This window comes from Pan paniscus, chromosome 18 (genome assembly GCF_029289425.2).
Source record: "Pan paniscus chromosome 18, NHGRI_mPanPan1-v2.0_pri, whole genome shotgun sequence".
In the NCBI taxonomy this organism is placed as follows: domain Eukaryota; kingdom Metazoa; phylum Chordata; class Mammalia; order Primates; family Hominidae; genus Pan; species Pan paniscus.
The window spans coordinates 3,697,913-3,716,610 of NC_073267.2; the positions used below are offsets into that span (position 1 = coordinate 3,697,913).

Below are 18,698 nucleotides of genomic sequence, written 5' to 3' on the forward strand. Positions count from 1 at the left end.
GACAACTGGTTTGTTTTAAAAATCATAAAACTGAGGCCAGGCGCGGTGGCTTAAGCTTGTAATCCCAGCCTGTAATCTCCGTTTCAAAAAAAAAAAAAAAAAGAAATCATAAGCTGGATGGAGGTATAGATGAAACTACTTATCCATGAGTAGATAATGGGGGACATGAGGGGACATTGCACTATTTTCTCTCTTTTAATACATATTTGAAATAGTCCATAGTATTCTTTTTTTAAATCCATGCAATATATGATGCCATCTTCAAGGTAAAAATTTCCCGAACTACAGGACATGGTGTAAAGTAAAATCAGAAGCCGCTCTGATGGGGACCACTGCTGGAGTTTTGTCATAAATATGTATAAAAACATGGTTGGCTTTTGCCTTTAAAACCCATAATTGGCCCGGGCGCAGTGGCTCCCGCCTGTAATCCCAGCACTTTGGGAGGCCGAGGCGGGCGGATCACGATCACGCACCAGCCTGACCAACATGGTGAAACCCCGTCTCTACTAAAAATAGAAAAATTAGCCGGGCGTGGGGGCACGCGCCTGTAATCCCAGCTCCTCCGGAGACTGAGGCAGGAGAATCACTTGAACCCGGGAGGTGGAGGTTGCAGTGAGCGGAGATCGCGCCACTGCACTCCAGCCTGGGTGACAGAGACTCCGTCTCAAAATAAAAAAATAAATAAATAAAACCCATAATTGGGACTCTTCTGTTTTTCCAGCTCTGGCCTGGCTTCTCCCAGTTCCCCAAACATCCTGGACCCCATCATCTCCACTGAAATCAGGGACCTCACCTCAATGGCATTACCTTCCTCACCTCAATGGGGTTACCTTCCTCACCTCAATGGCATTACCTTCCTCACCTCAATGGGGTTACCTTCCTCACCTCAATGGCATTACCTTCCACACCTCAATGGGGTTACCTTCCTCACCTCAATGGCATTACCTTCCACACCTCAATGGGGTTACCTTCCTCACCTCAATGGGGTTACCTTCCACATCTCAATGGCATTACCTTCCTCACCTCAATGGGGTTACCTTCCTCACCTCAATGGCATTACCTTCCACACCTCAATGGGGTTACCTTCCTCACCTCAATGGCATTACCTTCCACACCTCAATGGGGTTACCTTCCTCACCTCAATGGGGTTACCTTCCACATCTCAATGGCATTACCTTCCCCACCTCAATGGCATTACCTTCCTCACCTCAATGGCGTTACCTTCCACACCTCAATGGGGTTACCTTCCACACCTCAGTGGCGTTACCTTCCACACCTCAATGGCATTACCTTCCACCATCATAGGCCACCTGTAGAGAATGGCCACCACAGAGCTACTTAAGGAAGCTGATGCTTCAGTGATGGATTTTTTCGGGAGGCCTTGTGAAAGGGAGTGTCCTGGCCTGGTGCGGTAGCTCACACCTGTAATCCCAGCACTTTGGGAGGCCGAGGCAGGCGGATCACGAGGTCAGGAGTTCTAGAGCAGCCAGGCCAATATGGTGACACCCCATCTCTACTAAAAATACAAAAATTAGCCGGGTGTGGTGGCGCTCGCCTGTAGTCCCGGCTACTTGGGAGGCTGAGGCAGAAGAATCGCTTGAACCCGGGAGGCAGAGGTTGCAGTGAGCCAAGATTGTGCCACTGCACTCCAGCCTGGGCGACAGAGTAAGACTCCGTCTCAAAAAAAAGACAAAAGAGAAAAAGAAGAAAGAAAGAAAGGGAGTGTCCTCTGGTCTTCTCGGTATGCACATCAGGCGTGAAAGATGCACTCCAACATTGCTTGGTGTCTTTAGGTTTCTTTCTCTACAGTTTGCCTGAGACGTTCTGGCAGCCCAGTCTCATTAAACATAGGCCACCACTGAGTTCAATTTTCAGCCAACCAACCAAGAAACCTGGTAGGGCCATGGTCAGCTGCATGAGATAACATATTAACTATAGGCTCTTTGGGATATGCACCCAGATGGATAAATTCACCAGATACAAAATCATATCCCATCCTCCTTATGATGGCTTAAAGTAGCCAAACTTGTTTTGTTTCTGTTTTGTTTTGTCATGTAGGCTGTTTTCTCCAAGGTCAACCTTTGCAGTTCAAGATTCTCAATTTTGAGTCCAATCTGATGTCACCACTTCTTCCTAATCAATGCTGTATCTTTCACACCAAAGATTTCCTAAGGCTGTGAATTCAATTTACATTGCCATTCTGCAACATGCCTAGTTAAATGACATGTTTGATTTTTAGCAATATCAGCCTTGTGGCTTTAAGGTTATTGTATGGTTGCCATAAATTGTCCCTGCGTCTCTGAACTTGACTTAGTCTAAAAGTTTAGAGACCTGATCTTGTCATCTTCTTTCTGTAAGCAAACCAGGGCCTTCAGAAGACTTCTTTCCATGCCATGAACTAATGAAAGTCCGTGTGGTCACCTGTGCTGCAACAATCAGGCACAGCAGCCACTGGTCACCCAGGGCACTTGCTTCAGTCTGCAACTCCTCATAATCACAATGCTGTTGTATACTGTGAATTATGTCATCTCACGTTCCATTGGTAAGGACCTCAGCACTGCATTGAAGCCAAAATTTGTTACCAAACCAATGTCCAGGTAGCAGTCAGGAAATCATCAGCTCTGCTTTTTTTTTTGTTTTTGTTTTTGTTTTTTTGTTTTTTTGAGACAGGGTCTCACTCAGTCACCCAGGCTGGAGTGCAGTGGTGTGATCACTGCTCACTGCAGCCTCGACCTCCCAGGTTCAAGTGATCCTCCCCAATCAGCCTCCTGAGTAGCTTGTACTGCAGGCACATGCTACTTATTTTTTATAGAGACGGGGTCTTGCTATGTTGCCCAGGCTGGTCTCAAACTCCTGGGCTCAAGCAATACTCCCACCTTGGCCTCCCAAAGTGCTGTTCTTATAGGCATGAGCCACCACACCTCCCATTAGCTATTTTCACAGAATATTTAATATGACAGTTATTAGAGAGGTATAAATACTTGTTTTGGTTTTTGGAGATAGGGTCTCACTGTGTTGCCCAGGCTGCAGTGGCACGATCATGGGTCACTGCACCCGCAAATTCCTGGGCTCAAGTGATGTTCCTGCCTTGGCCTCCCTAAATGCTGGGATTACAGGCCTGAGCCATGGTACCTAGCCTAGAACCAGATTATAAGGGTGAGATTCTAAATTTGACTCCCCTGCTGGCTGGCTGGCTGGCTGGCTGGCTGGCTGGCTGGCAATGAGGACCACGTCCCTGATGGTAGGTGAGAGTCCCTGGTGTGCTGTAGCGTGCAATTATAAGAATTTTTGCCAGTGTTAAACTGGGGTGAAATAGAAGGAGAATTCCTCTTAAGGCAAATATTATGCAGAGAGGGTCCCAAATGCTCTGTTTACTGAATATGGAACGTGTATGCAAATTTTATACATACGTAATTTTTCTTTCTTTCTTTTTTTTTCCTTTTTTTTGAGACGTAGTCTCGCTCTGTTGCCCAGGCTGGAGTGCAGTGGCACGATCTCGGCTCACTGCAAGCTCTGCCTTCCGGGTTCACGCTATTCTCCTGTCTCAGCCTCCCTAGTAGCTGGGACTACAGGCGCCCACCACCATGCCCGGCTAATTTTTTCTCTTTTTTAGTAGAGACGGGGTTTCACCATGTTAGCCAGGATGGTCTCGATCTCTTGACCTCGTGATCCGCCTGCCTCGGCCTCCCAAAGTGCTGGGATTACAGGCGTGAGCCACCGCGCCTGGCCAATTTCTTTTTATTATTATTTTGAGACGGAGTCTTACTGTGTTGTCCAGGCTGGAATGCACTGGCACAGTCTCGGCTTACTGTAACCTCTACCTCCCGGGTTCAAGTGATTCTCCTGCCTCAGTCTCTGGAATAGCTGGGACTACAGGCGCACGCCACCAAGCCTGGCGAAAATTTGTATTTTTTTTAAGGGCTCGGGGTTTCACCATGTTGCCTAGGCTGGTCTCAAACTCCTGGTGTCAAAGTGAGAGGATTACAGGCATGAACCACGACGCTCGGCCTCTTTTTTTTATGAAACAAGACAAAGGGGATCCTGATATATCCTTAAGCCAGTTGGTTGGTGGAGCGTTTTGCGTTTGCCTGACCAACAATCCCGATTTGCAAAGTATACGGAGTCACTTCCACGTTTTCCTACTTTACTTTCTTCCAAGTTGCAAGTCTAATCCGTCCGACAAAATCTCACGCCCAACGTGGGGCTCGAACCCACGACCCTGAGATTAAGAGTCTCATGCTCTACCGACTGAGCTAGCCGGGCGGCTACAAGAAAAGTGGTTTCCCACACGTCTGTTGGAGTGCTCCAGAACTTCCCTATTCTATATAAAATTGGTGGGGATGAGTCCTGGATCCGAGACATGAGACATGCTACATCCTGAGCGCTAGAGCCCTAAGCTCGGCGCGGACCGAGGACGCCGCCAGGCCCGTGTGGTCTGCCGTCCTTCGCGGGCGTGTGTCATATCCGCCGACCCTCGTGGGGGTGTATCCTGTCTGCCGACCCTCGTGGGCGTGTGTCCCGTCTGCCGTCCCTCGCGGGCGTGTGTCCCGTCTGCGGTCCCTTGTGGGGGTGTGTCCTGTCTGCCGACCCTCGTGGGGGTGTGTCCTGTCTGCCGTCCCTCGCGGGTGTGTGTCCTGTCCGCCGTCCCTCGCGGGTGTGTGTCCTCTCTGCTGTCCCTCGAGGGTGTGTGTCCCCTGTCTGCCGTCCCTCGTGGGTGTGTGCGGCACCTGCAGCTCCCGGGAGCGGGAACGTCGGGGACAAGAGCTGAAGGGACGAAGGACACTGGAGATGGCCAGGGGGAAACTCGGCGTGACTCTCTCTTAGGGTTGTGTGAGGGTTTTCAAACCCTCATCCCTGTTTAGAGCCGGCAGCGAGGCCTCACCACAGGGACAAGCCCGGTAGACCTTTCTCCTCCTTAGGCTCCCAGTAAAATGCTGGGTCCCTTGCCAGTGGAAAACGGAAGAAAAGTTTGGAGCGTTTCTGGAGCCGCCCGTTTGGGAAGAAATGAACTCTGACCCCAGCTCCGGCCCGTGTATCGGAGGTCCCAGGGCTGCGAGGGTCGCCTGGGCAGAGCTCAGGCCAAGAAGGAGCTCGGCTGAGGACAGGAGCCCGGGGTCTGTGTGGGAGACGGGATCCCTTCCTAGGATGCCCGGGCTGGCCTGCTGGGAGGCGGCGGGGTCTCCTCCTCAGGGTCCTGCACTCGGGTTTCACATTGGGTGAAATTTCTGGGCTGGGGCTCAGCACGCGAGACCGCTGCCTCACGCGGGCCACACAGACCACCTCCCCGCGGGCCGCAGCCCCTGGTCACCGGCCCTCCTCTCGGTGCTGGGGCCGCCTGGAGCCGCTGGGAGCCGAGTGGCCCTCGGGGAGGCGGCGCCGCGGTGCCCAGGGTGCGGGGTCCGCCTCTGTGCGCCTGAGGGCGGGGGTCGTACAGGAGCTCTTCCCGGGGCTGGTCCCCGAGGCGCTGCACCTCCTACCAGCTTCCTGTGATCGAAACCGAAACCTCCACCTGCGCAACCCTCCCAGATGGGCTTGAGGTGGGGGTGTGGCCGGGACCCGGGCGGGGAGGGGTAGGGGTGGAGTGAAGGCGGGGACTGGAGCGGTGCGCGTGGAGGGGGAGAGTGGAACCGCGGGTGTGGACCTCCAAGTATAGACGTCAGAGAACACTTGTCGTCTTGGCTCGTTGGTCTAGGGGTATGATTCTCGCTTTGGGTGCGAGAGGTCCCGGGTTCAAATCCCGGACGAGCCCGCTTTTTTTTTTTTTTTCCGAACACCATCATTTTCTCGCGGTGAAGATTGAGGAGCTTCACGGAGTCTCGGCCGCAGGGAACTTGGTCTCTCCGTGGCAGCTGCAGGCGCCGGGGCCGATCCGACTTCCCGCTTCCGTCCGGCTTGCGGCCCCTCGCCTTGCCCGGCTACAGACAGGACTCGCCTGCGCCTCCTGACTGGAGCCTTCCACCTGGGAGTTCTGAGTGCGCCTAAGGCCTGGCGCCGAGGCAGTGGACCCCAGATCCGGGACCCGAAAGGAGGGCAATAGCCTCCACCGCCGCGTCTGCCTCTGCAGACGTGGCCCTAGATCCCGGGTGGCCATGGAACTTGGTCTGGGCGTGTAGTTTTCCTTTGAGTGGGTCGGTTCTAAGTTTAAATTTCCGACGAGCCCAGGGTTTCGAACTTCCTTCCTTTTTCCTTCGTTTCTCTTTCTTTTCTTTCCCTTTCTTTCTGTTTTTCTTTCTTTCTTTCTTTCTTTCTTTCTTTCTTTCTTTCTTTCTTTCTTTCTTTCTTTCTTTCTTTCCTTCCTTCCTTCTTTCTCTCTCTCTCTCTTTCTTTCTTTCTTTCTTTTTCTCTTTTATTTTCCTTTTTCTTCTTTTTTTGTTTTTTGTTTTTTTTGACAGTGTCTCCTTCTGTTGCCCAGGCTGGAGTGCTGGAGTGCAGTGGTGCGATCTCGGCTCACTGCAACCTCAACCTCCCAAACTCAAGGGATCCTCCCACCTCCACCTCCCAGGTAGCTGGGACTACAGGTGCTCACCACCACGCCAGGCTAATTGTGTGTGTGTGTGTGTGTGTGTGTGTAAAACCGAGGTCTCGCTGTGTTCTGGAGGCTGGTCTCCAACTTGCACTCAAGCAATCTTCCTACCTCGGCCTCCCCTCACAAAGTGCTGCAATTACAGGCCAGAACCACCGTGCTCAGCTGGTTCCTTTTCCTTCCAGGTCCTGAGGTCGCAGCGGCGCGTCCCTCCGGTACATGGCGGGGAAGAGGTGCGGTTCCGGGAGCCTGCGACGCCTCTGGGGAGTCCAAGCCCGGCTCCTAGCCCTTTGCCCGAGGACGGAGGAGGACCTGGGGGGCTTCCCCTAGCTGATGGTCTCAGTTCTCCAGGGGCGGCGGAGAGAGCAGGAAGCCCCAAAACCCGAGCTGGGTTTCCTGCTTGGAGTCGCAGGGTGTGGCAATGTTGAAGTTCGCCGTGCCCCTGCTCCCTATGAGAATTAGAATCCGGTCCAGGACAAGCATCGGGAAAAGGGGACAGTTTGTGACCGAGGAAACTAGGACTGATCCAGAACAGCGAAGGCAGAGACGCGCTGGGCTCATGAAGCGCGACAAAGGCCCCGACCCCTCTTCCGCTTGGCTCGTTGGTCTAGGGTTGTGGTTCTCGCTTAGGGACCACAGGGACAAGCCCGGGAGACCCAAGAGGTCCCGGGTTCAAATCCCGGACGAGCCCACACTTTAAGAACCCAGCAGGGGCTGGGCGCGATCGCTCACGCCTGTAATCCCAGCACTTTGGGAGGCCGAAGCAGTGGATCACTTGAGGTCGGAGTTCAAGACCAACCTGGGCAACACGGTGAAACCCCGTCTCTCTACTAAAAATACAAAAATTAGCTGGGCATGGTGGTGCATGCCTGTAGTCCCAGCTACTCAGGAGGCTGAGGCAGGGGAATCGCTTGAACCTGGGAGGCGAAGGTTGCAGTGAGCCGAGATTGTGCCACTGCGCTCCAGCCTGGGCGACAGAGCGAGACTCTGTCTCAAAAAAAAAAAAAAAAAAAAAAAGAACCCAGCAGTTTGGGAGGCCGAGGCGGGCGGATCACGAGGTCAGGAGATTGAGACCATCCTGGCTAACACGGTGAAACCCCGTCTCTACTAAAAATACAAAAAATTAGCCGTGTGTGGTGGCGGGCGCCTGTAGTCCCAGCTACTCGCGAGGCTGAGGCAGGAGAATGACGTGAACCCGGGAGGCGGAGTTTGCAGTGAGCCGAAATCGCGCCACTGCACTCCAGCCTGGGCGATAGAGCGAGACTCCATCTCAAAAAAAAAAAAAAAAAAAAATTAATGTTTGTGTCTGTGGCTTGTCCTTGGGGCACATGCGTCGTGGGACACAGGCTGTTTAACCAGGGAATTTTTTTCTGGGGCAGTCAGGGTGGATCTTGTCCTGAGGGACTCCTCTGAGTGACTGGAGTGGTGGTTGCATCCCGGAATGAGTGAGGCTTGTGACCTGGAGCTCGCAGACAAAACCTACTCACGTAAGGGAGCGTGTCCCGCATAAGGTGAGCTTTTTACGACTGCAGATTTGCTCTCCTGCCGAGGCAAGGCTGATAGCAGTGGCTCACTTCGTTGACTAAACTAAGGAAAACTGTGGGTGGCTTTGTCTGGTAACTGGGTTCAAATCCCTCATAGGACTGATTCTAAAGTTGCCTTGCTCAGAGAGAAATGAAACGGGGCCGGGATCCAGTGTAGAGAGAGCTTTGGCTGGCTGGCGGCGCGCAAGGCCGGACTGCACAGGTGGCAGGGGCGTGGTTGTCAAATCAAAATGATCAGGCACTTCAGGTCCCCGGGAAAGCGGGCACAGAGGTGGCCACCCCTGTTCCCCTCCTGGCACCATGATGGTCAGGACCGCCGGGAGCCCATGCCCACCTCCCTCAGCTCCCGTGGTGCGCCCGGGGGAAATGTGGTTGGAAATAGCGGCGGCCGGGCATGGTGGCTCACGCATGTAATCCCAGCACTTTGGGAGGCCGAAGTGGGAATCGCTTGAGCCCAAGGAGTTCAAGCCCAGCCTGGACAACGTAGTGAAACCCCACCTCTGCAAAACAATTTTAAAAGTTAGCAGGGCGTGGTGGTGCGCGCCTGTGATCCAAGCTACTCCTGTGTCTGAGGCAGGAGGATCGCTTGAGCCTGTCTCAAATAAACAAAGGGCGGGGCGCGGTGGCTCACTCCTGTAATCCTAGCACTTCGGGAGGCCGAGGCGGGTGGATCACTTGAGGTCAGGAGTTCGAGACCAGCCTGGCCAAGATGGTGAAACCCCATTTCTACTAAAAATACAAAAATTAGCCAGGCGCAGTGGCGGGCGCCTGTAATCCCAGCTACTCGGGAGGCTGAGGCAGGAGAATCGCTTGAACCCGGGAGGTGCCCCTGGCGACAGGGCAAGACTCTGTCTCAAAAGCAAACAAACAAATAAAAAACAGAAACGTACATGGGAATGGGGGAGGTTATGTGCCTGTGGGGGCAGAGGAGAATTTGCAACTCTGCACTTCCCACCCAATTTTTCTGAGAACCTAAAACTGCTCTTAAGCTGTTTTTGTGTGTGTGTGGTTTTTTTTGTTTGTTTGTTTGTTTGTTTGTTTTTTCTGAGACGGAGTCTGGCTCTGTCGCCCAGGCTGGAGTGCAGTGGCGAGATCTCGGATCACTGCAACCTCTGCCTCCTGGGTTCAAGCAATTCTCTACCTCAGCTTCCTGAGTAGCTGGGATTACAGGCGCCTGCCACCATGCCCAGCTATTTTTTTTTTTTTTGTATTTTTAGTAGAGACGGGGTTTCACCAACTTGGGCAGGCTGGTCTTGAACTCCTGACCTCGTGATCCACCTGCCTTGTCCTCCTAAAGTGCTGGGATTACAGGTGTGAGCCACCGTAATTGGCCTGCTTTCGTTTGTAAAGGCCATATTTTTCTTCTCTTGGGTCTCCAATAACTGTGATGTTAGATCTTTTGTTAAAGTCCCACAAACAGCCGAGGTTCTGTTATTTTTTTTTTAAGTTTATTGTCTCTCCAGGTAATTTCTATTGTTCTGTCTTCAAATTTGAGGAGTCTCCTCTTTTCTTCCATTCTGCTGTTGCCCATTCATTAAAGCTCCTTCCTTTGGTTTTGTATTTCTAGGGTGTAAACTTTCCGTTTAGTTATTCTTTATATTTTCTACTCCTTTCCTGAGACTTCATATTTTTTCATTTGCATGAAGCAGGGGTTTTAGTTGAAGCATGTTTATGGTGGCCGCTTCACCACCTTTGTCATCCCGTCAGGTAGTCCAACACCGGTATCAGTGTCCGTTGTCCGTTGATTGACATTGTTTGTTGTTGTTGTTGTTGTTTTGTTTTTTTTTTTTTTTTGAGACAGAGTTGCCCAGGCTGGAGTGCAGTGGTGCCATCTCGGCTCACTACAACATCCACCTCTGGGGTTCAAGTGATTCTCCTGCCTCAGCCTCCCGAGTAGCTGGGATTACAGGCGGGTGCCACCACGCCTGGCTAATTTTTTGTATTTTTAGTAGAGACGGAGTTTCATCATGTTGGCCAGGCTGGTCTCCAACTCCTCACCTCAGGTGATTCACCCGCCTCAGCCTCCCAAAGTGCTGGGATTACAGGCGTGAGCCCCCGCGCCTGCGCGTCTGGCCTGATTGACATTTTCAAGCTGGGATTTTCCAGGCTTTTAGAATGACCAGGTCTGCGCTGACACTCCCTGGCTGGGAGCAGGAGGGACGCCTGGGACTGCTCCCCTTGTGGACAAAGAGGAAGTTGGGCCGATGGCCGATGGCTGATGTCCGATGACGGCCAGGCCGCGAGGCTGCTGCTGGGCCCTGGGTCACAGGTCGAGGTGTCAGGCCTCTGAGCCTAAAGCTCAACCATTATAACCCCTGTGACCTGCACATATACGTGCAGATGGCCTGCAGGAGCCAAGAAGTCTGAAGAAGCCAAAAAAACCACAAAGAAGTATAACAGCCGGTTCCTGCCTTAAGTGATTAACCAACATTACAACATTCTACCATTGTGACTTGTCCCTGCCCTACCTTGGCTGATCAATCGACTTTGTGACATTCTTCTTTTGGACAATAAATCTTATGACCTCCCTACAATATACCTTGTGACCCCCTCCTCTGCTAACGATAGATAACCACCTTTTACTGTAATTTTCCATTACCTACCCAACTCCTACAAAGCAACCCCTTCCCCATCTCCCTTCGCTGACTCCTTTTTCGGACTCAGTCCGCCTGCACCCAGGTGATTAAAAAAGTTTTACTGCTTACACAAAGCCTGTTTGGTGGTCTCTTCTCACAGATGTGCTTGACAGAGGCCGCCCTGCAGCTCCTGTTCCGATCTAAGGAAGGGAAGGGGAGGCGAGGAAGAACTGGGTCCCAAGACAAGAGGGTCCATTTCGTGAGGCACACACTCAGGACAGACCCTACCCCGCTGCCCTACTCTTTCGCTTCAGTCCCTCCTTCCCGGCCTCCGCTGGCACCCTGACCCCGCACTGATCATTAATGCAGAAGCAGCGCAGACCAGCAGCCGGGATCGCCGGTAATCCCAGCACTTTGGGAGGCGGAGGCGGGCAGATCACCAGAGGTTGGCAGTTCTGAGGTCGGCAGTTCGAGACCAGCCTGACCAACATGGAGAAACCTCTGTCATGAGCCGCTTGCCTCCACCGTGCATGCAGATCTGCAGGGGAGTGGGAAGAGGCAGGCTCTTTGGGTCATTTGAAACGGTTTGGAGATATGCAGAGGCCGGGCTCAATGTTAAGTAGGAATTGGGATTTATATTGGCAGCGAAGCGTGGACCCAGGCCCCTTCGGATCCGCACTTGGGCCCCAGAGAGAGATTGTTCCTTTCCTCCCCGCCTCCCACTCAGGACCACCCTGAGAGGTCCCGGCCTGGAGCCATGGCTAATGGTCCCTGACTACAAATTCCACCTGACTGGAGGCTCGGGTTTGAGGTTACACAACTCGCTGAGAAGGGGAGGATAGGGGCTCCCAGATGTCCGGAGACCCCGGCAGGGACTGTGCACCCAGCCTGAATGCCAGAGGCCGGCTCCGCGGGTAGCCATCCCTGCACCACCTCCTCGGGACTAGAGTCACCACAGCCTTTGTTTTTTTGTTTTTGTTTTTGTTTTTGCAGCGCCTGTTTTGAGGATTCTGAGTATTAGGGTGGGAAGCAAGTATTATTACATCAGCCTGGCTAGCTCAGTCGGCAGAGCATGAGACCCTTAATCTCAGGGTCGTGGGTTCGAGCCCCACGTTGGGCGGAGCTTTTACCATTCTTGGTACACAGAATTCAGCATCATCGCAGGTGACCCAGTTTCTGAAGCTTGGCCCCTAACTGGAAGGTAAAGTTTCATTGAGTCCCAACTCAATCTGTGTCCCCATCAGAGATTTCAAGGCCTCCTCCCAAATTCATGAGTCTGACTACTGGACTGCTGTGTTATCTCTCACAGCCGGTGTCCCAGAACCAGAGTCTCTTAGGAAAAAGAATAGGAGATTTGCACCCCAGGAAGATCTGTCTGCTCACCCTAGGCTGGGGTAGAGAACCTGGATCCCTTTACATTAGCACAAGACCCAGAGTTTCCTTCCCTCCCCCAGGAGACTCAGTCCCAGGGCTGGAGGGGGATGTGCTGCTTCCAAGTTCAGCCAAGGGAGAAGGGCCCTCCCACCCAGTTCAGCTGAGACTGTGGGTCAATGTAGGGGCCAGCCCTACAGGGTCTGTGGGGTTTTCTCCCCATGTATGTAGATGAGAGACCATAGAAATAAAGACACAAGACAAAGAGATAAAAGAAAAGACAGTTGGGCCCCGGGGGGACCACCACCACCAAGACGCGGAGACCGGTAGTGGCCCCGAATGCCAGGCTGCCCAGTTATTTATTGGATACGAGGCAAAGGGGCAGGGTAAGGAGTGTGAGCCATCTCCAGTGATAGGTGAGGTCACGTGGGTCACATGTCCACTGGACGGGGCCCTTCCCTGTATGGCACCCGAGGAGCAGAGAGAGAGAGGAAAGACAGCTTACGCCATTATTTCTGCATTTTAGAGGCTTTTAATACTTTCACTAATTCTGCTACTGCTATCTAGAAGGCAGAGCCAGGTGTACAGGGTGGAACATGAAAGTGGACCAGGAGCGTGACCGCTGAAGCACAGCATCACAGGGAGACGGTTAGGCCTCCAGGCCTGACTAATGTCAGGCCCTCCACAAGAGATGGTGGAGTAGAGTCTTCTCTCTAAACTCCCCCGGGGAAAGTGGAGACTCTCTTTCCCGGTCTGCTAAATAGCGGGTGCTTTTCCTTGGCACTGACGCTATCACTAGACCACGGTCTGCTTGGTAACTTCCGTCTTCCTAGACGCTGGCGTTACCGCTAGACCAAGGAGCCCTCTGGTGGCCCTGTCCAGGCATAACAGAAGGCTCACACTTGTCTTCTGGTCACTTCTCACCATGTTCCTCCAGCTCCTATCTCTGTATGGCCTGGTTTTTCCTAGGTTATGATTGTAGAGCGAGGATTATTATAATATTGGAATACAGAGTAATTACTACAAACTAATGATTAATCATACTTATATATAGTCATATCTATGATCTATATCTAGTATAACTCTTGTTATTTTATATATTTTATTATACTGGAACAGCTCGTGCCCTCGGTCTCTTGCCTCGGCACCTGGGTGGCTTGCCGCCCACCGGTCAACATGGAGAGACCACCTCCCACCTGCTCCACAGTCCCCCGGCTAACTCAGGCTCTTGGGAGAGACACCAGGGCCCCAGAAACCAGTATGACCCAGCCATTACTTATCTCTCTCACTGTTTGGATGGTGGCCCTTGTTATTAGCAGACCAGGAGTGCAGCCACCCAGTCCCTCCAAAACATGCCTAACAGGTTTTTTGGAGGCGAAGGCAACCCTGTGTAGGATGCTGATCCACCATAAAGATTTCTCATTAATCCCACTTCTGGGACAGCCTCTAAGAATTCCAGTTCATCTATTGTTTCTTGTGTAAGACTAACCATAAATTCTGCCCTTAGGTCAAAACAACCTTGCTGCTGTTGCATTTACCATAAATCTTGCCCTTGAGCAAGTGCCTTAAACATTCCTTGTGAAGCACATACACCCTTTCCCTGTGGTATGTAGACCCTGGGCCTGGGCGGTAAAGGCATGGAGACCCACTATCTTGTCTCCCTGCCACGAGAGACCCAGAAGTGGATTCTGTTCATAAGTCCCTAATAAATGTTTCTTTCCTAAGAAAGATGATTTTTCAGTCTTTTTCTTCAGCCTGGCACCGTCCTTGGACTCTGGGTGTAGGTTTGCATTATGCTTGTAACCAGCCAAGGTGTGTCTTTGGAATGGGAGTCAAACCTTGATCTCTGGGCTTTAGAGTGGCTTTGGACACATTTCCCAGTGGGGGTGCTGAGGCAGTCTGGGGGCCCTGAGGAAGGCAGATCAGAGGCTGGGACAAAAGGCTACAGGCACCTCACCAGCGCAGGTCCCAATAATGCAGCACCATCTCCTCAGCCTCTGGTCAGAGTTCGAATCCCACCTCGAGGATGTTGGCTCTTGGGGCCTTATAACCATGACCCTGTGTCACAGCGATACATGGGGAATGGGGCTGGGGTCACTTGTATCCTTGGCCTGTGAGGGTTGCAGAGCCAGGGGTGGGTTGCGGACTGGTGCCCACTCTTCTGTCCGAAGCTATCAATCCTGGACATTTTTCAGGGAGGGGATAGGGCTATCCTGTGATTGTCATTGCGTCTTTTTAGAAAGATTGGAGCTATCAGGCCGGGCGTGGTAGCTCACGCCATTAATCCCAGCACTTTGGGAGGCCGAGGCGGGCGGATCACGAGGTCAGGAGATCAAGACCATCCTGGCTAACACGGTGAAACCCCGTCTCTACTAAAAATACAAAAAATTAGCCGGGCGTGGCGGCGTGCGCCTGTAGTCCCAGCTGCTGGGGAGGCTGAGGCAGGAGAATGGCATGAACCCAGGAGGCGGAGTTTGCAGTGAGCTGAGATCACACCACTGCACTCCAGCCTGGGTGACAGAGCAAGACTCCGTCTCAAAAAAATAAAAATAAATAGAAATAAAAAAAAGAAAGAAAGACTGGAGCTATCAAATAAAGGCTGAACTAGGTATATTCCAAGAGTACAAGGTTGGCCTTAAATTCAAGAAAATTATCAAAAGAATTCATCATATTAACAGAATAAAAAAGAAGTTATGTGGTGATCTTAATGTTTGGAAGGGCGCTTGATGCAATTCACACCTGCATTAATTGTTTGTTTGTTTTAGAGGCAGAATCTTGCTCTGTCACCCAGGCTGGAGTGCAGTGGTGCAATCTCCACTCACTGCAACCTCCACCTGCTGGGTTCAAGCAATTCTCTCTGCCTCAGCCTCTCGAGTAGCTGGAGTAGGTAGGATTACAGGTGCCCACCACACCCGGCTAATTTTTGTATTTTTAGTGGAGTTGGGGTTTCACTATGTTGGCCAGGCTGGTCTCGAACTCCTGACCTCAGGTGAGCCTCGGCCTCCCAAAATGCTGGGATTACAGGCATGAGCCACCGTGACCAGCCAGAATCTTACTTTGTTATCCAGGCTGCAGCACGGTGGTGAGAACACAGCTCACTGCAGCCTCAACCTTCTCAGCTCAAGCAATACTCCCACCTCAGGCACCAGCTAATTTTTTGTGTGTTTTCTGTAGAGATGGGGCCTCACTATGTTGCTTAGGCTGGTCTCAAACTCCTGAGCTCAAGGGATCGTCTTGTGAGACATTGCGTCCAGCCCATTATTTTCCTTTTTTGCTTCAACTCCCATCAGTTACCAGTTCCTGGACTGGAATGCTGTTCTTCCTCCTCTTTCTTGACTGGCCCCTTATTTTCTCTCCTGCCTCAGCTTAAATGTCACTCCTAGACTCATTGTTCCCATGTCAGGAACTCGTCTATATATGACAACACCCTTATGACAGCCTGTAATTTTTGAAAGTCTATTCATTTTATTTTATTTTTCCAAGACAGGGTCTTGCTTTGTTGCCCAGGCTGGAGTGCAGTGGTGTGATCGTAGCTAACTGCAGTCTCAGCCTCCTGGACTCAGGAATTCTCCTACCTCAGATTTCCAAGTAGCTGAAACAACAGACGTGTGCCACCACACCCAGCTAATTTTATTTATTTATTTAGATGAAGTCTTATTCTGTCACCTAGGCTGGAATGCAGTGACGTGAACTCAACTCATTGCAACCTCCATCTCCCGGATTCAAGCGATTCTCTTGCCTCAGCCTGCCGAGTAGCTGGGATTACAGGCGTGTGCCACCACGCCAGACTATTTTTTGTATTTTTAGTAGAGACAGGGTTTCACCATGCTGGCCAGGCTGGTCTTTAAGTCCTGACCTCTAGTGATCCCCCCGCCTCAGCCTCCCAAAGTGCTGGGGTTACACGCATGAGCCACCGTAGCCGGCCTGATTGATTTATTTAAATTTAGCTACCGGGTCTTTCTATGTTGCCCAGGATGGTCTTGAGCTCCTGGGATCAAGTGATCCTCCCTCCTCGGCCTCCCAGAATGCTGGAATTACAGATATGCATCATTGGGCCAGCCTATTTACTTTTTATTTTAAAACAATTATAGATTCACAGTAAGTGGTCAAAAAGAAAAAAAAAGTACAGAAAACTCTTGTGTAGCATTCACCCAGTATCCCGTAAGACTTCCATAACTGTGGCTCAGCATCAATGCCAGAAAATGAACACTGGCTGTTTTTTAAAGGTATTTTTCTTGGTTATTGTCAATCTTCACTTTGAACTGTGTGCTCTTTATTTTGTGCCCACCAAAAAATTAGGTGCATGCTTTAACACATGACGCCTATGATCTTTGAGAATAAAAAATTTGACTCCATGTAGATAAATCTAGACCTGACTTCTTCTTTTTCATTTTATTTTATTTTATTTTATTTGAGACAGAGTCTTGCTCTTGTCGCCCAGCTTGGAGTGCAGTGACGTGATCTCGGCTCACTGCAACCTCCGCCTCCCGGGTTCAAATGATTCTCCTGCCTTAGCTTACCAAATATCTGGGATTGCAGGTGCATGCAGCCAAGCCCAGCTAATTTTCGTATTTTTAGTGGAGACGGAGTTTTACCATGTTGGCTAAGTTGGTCTCATTCCTGACCTCAAGTGATCTGCCCGCCTAGGCCTCCCAAAGTGCTGGGATTACAGGCATGAGCCACCCTGCCCAGCTTGACTTGTTCTTTTTTGTTTGTTTGTTTGTTTTTGAGACGAAGTCTTGCTCTGTCACCAGGCTGGAGTGCAGTGGCCCCATCTCAGCTCACTGCAACCTCCACCTCCGGATTCAAGCGATTCCCCTGCTTCAGCCTCCCGAGTAGCTGAGACTACAGGCATGCACCACCATGCCTGGCTAATTTTTTGTATTTTTAGTAGAGATGGGGGTTTCACCATGTTGGGTAGGCTGGTCTTGAACTCCTGACCTCGTGATCCGCCCGCCTCGGCCTCCCAAAGTGCTGGGATTACAGGCGTGAGCTACCGCGCCCGGCCGACTTGTTCTTTTTTAAAAAATTAAAATATGGTCTGGGTCTTTTACTTTGGAAGAGGGGTGTTAACTTCAGAACTGTCCTAGGTTCAGTTCAGATCCCCGCGAGGGAAGGGGGTTAAAGAGAGAAGGAAGTTGAGCCTCTGAGCCCATTGCGCCCCGGAATCTGGGAGGCGGCGTGACCAGGTGCCCGGGTTCCATCCGCTGGGGCTGGGCAGCCCCCCTGCCACCGCCCAGTACAGAGACTCCTGCCGGGGGAGGCGTCCATCGCGTTCGCTTATTTCTCTAGACCAACAAGCGAGGGACGCGGAGACTGAGTTGGCTGCGGCCACCGGGTGCCCGGACACCGTCTTCATTCACTCCCACCCTCAGTCAAGCACCTGTACCCGCAGTCCTTTCCTAAAAGAAGAAAAACGGCCGGTCGCGCGCTGTCCAGAGTACTCAGTCCTGGATCCAGGAGGTGGCTGGCGGTGGAGCTGATTTCTGGGTTCTTAAACCCGGGCCCGGGGCCCAAGGCCCCGCCTGGTGGGGTCGCATCCTGCAGTTTGAGAAACCGAAGAAGGTAGGAGAGGGAGGAAGCGCCGGCTTTTCCTGTGAAAGATTCTTTCATTCGCTCCATTCTTGTTCTTGCGCGCTGGATTTACCAGGCTAACAAACAACAGCTGATCACGGCAGGCTGGGCTCCTCTGGGACTCGCACCGGGGCCTCTCGCACCCAAAGCGAGAATCATACCTCTAGACCAACAGGCCTCGGTGGCAGGAAGCACCATCTTTGCTCCTCCACTCCCTCACCCCCCTCCCGCCCCGCGCCTTATCTTTCTGGAACCCAAGACTTTGTATTCTCCGCTCTCCATAAACGTCGATGCCAGCTCTAGGAGCGTGGCCGGGAGCCCACGATCGCGGCAGCGAGAAGCCCAACCAGAGGGGAGGAGGGAGTCCCCGGAGTGGGACAGCGCTCAGGTCTGGGGTGGGGTTGATCTAGGGCAAAATAGGGCGGGCGGCCTGTGGCGATGGGCAGGACCCTCTCGCCCACCACACGCGGAACTCGCTGGATCCTCTCCACATCCAGGCCGCGTCCACTGGCTTTCCAACCTGCTCACGTCCTTAAAGAAGGATTCAAAAGGTGTTGCGGTATTGGCCCATCAGGATTTGACCCTGAGGCCCACTCTCACCCTAATCATAACCGCAAAACCACCAGCGCCTGGAGAGACAGTGAGAGAGAAACAGAGACGGAGAGAGTGTGTGTCGCTGTGATGCCCTTTGCCGTCGCTGCTCATCCCCAGTGACCTCCTGGAACTTTTTCAGCTCTTGCTGACAGAGGAAGAGACGGGGGCAGAGCTAACGTCTGAGTCAGGGCAGAGGCGCTGGGCTCCATCCAAGGGAGGCTATGGGGGCGCCTCTGGGATGGAGCCAACCACTGGCGCAGTCGGATGAAAGGTGGGCTGGCCGCTCAGCCATCCTCCTAGGGCAAGGCCTTGGGTATGAGTCAGCAGCCCCAGGTGTGAGCGCAGACCCGGTAACCCCGGCGCAGGGGAAAATACAGCGGGGAGCCCCAGGCTGCAGGCCTGACCCTGAGCATCCCCTACCAAACCCAGTGTGGATGGGCTCTGTCTCCACGGGGCTGGTTCACCAGGGTCTCCCCGCAGCGACCCCAGAATTCTGCCAATCACTTGGGGACGGCG

At 52.3% G+C, this 18,698-nt stretch overlaps 3 non-coding genes across 3 annotated transcripts; 2 read left to right on the plus strand and 1 right to left on the minus strand.

Moving 5' to 3' along the window:
* Nucleotides 1–4,190: 4,190 nt before the first annotated feature.
* On the minus strand, nt 4,191–4,263 carry TRNAK-CUU (transfer RNA lysine (anticodon CUU)). Its single transcript has one exon. It is a non-coding gene; the product is annotated as a tRNA-Lys (tRNA).
* Nucleotides 4,264–5,677: 1,414 nt separating this feature from the next.
* Nucleotides 5,678–5,749, plus strand: TRNAP-UGG (transfer RNA proline (anticodon UGG)). The gene has a single exon. It is a non-coding gene; the product is annotated as a tRNA-Pro (tRNA).
* A 5,941-nt stretch (nt 5,750–11,690) lies between these two features.
* On the plus strand, nt 11,691–11,763 carry TRNAK-CUU (transfer RNA lysine (anticodon CUU)). Its single transcript has one exon. It is a non-coding gene; the product is annotated as a tRNA-Lys (tRNA).
* The last annotated feature ends 6,935 nt before the right edge of the window (nt 11,764–18,698 follow it).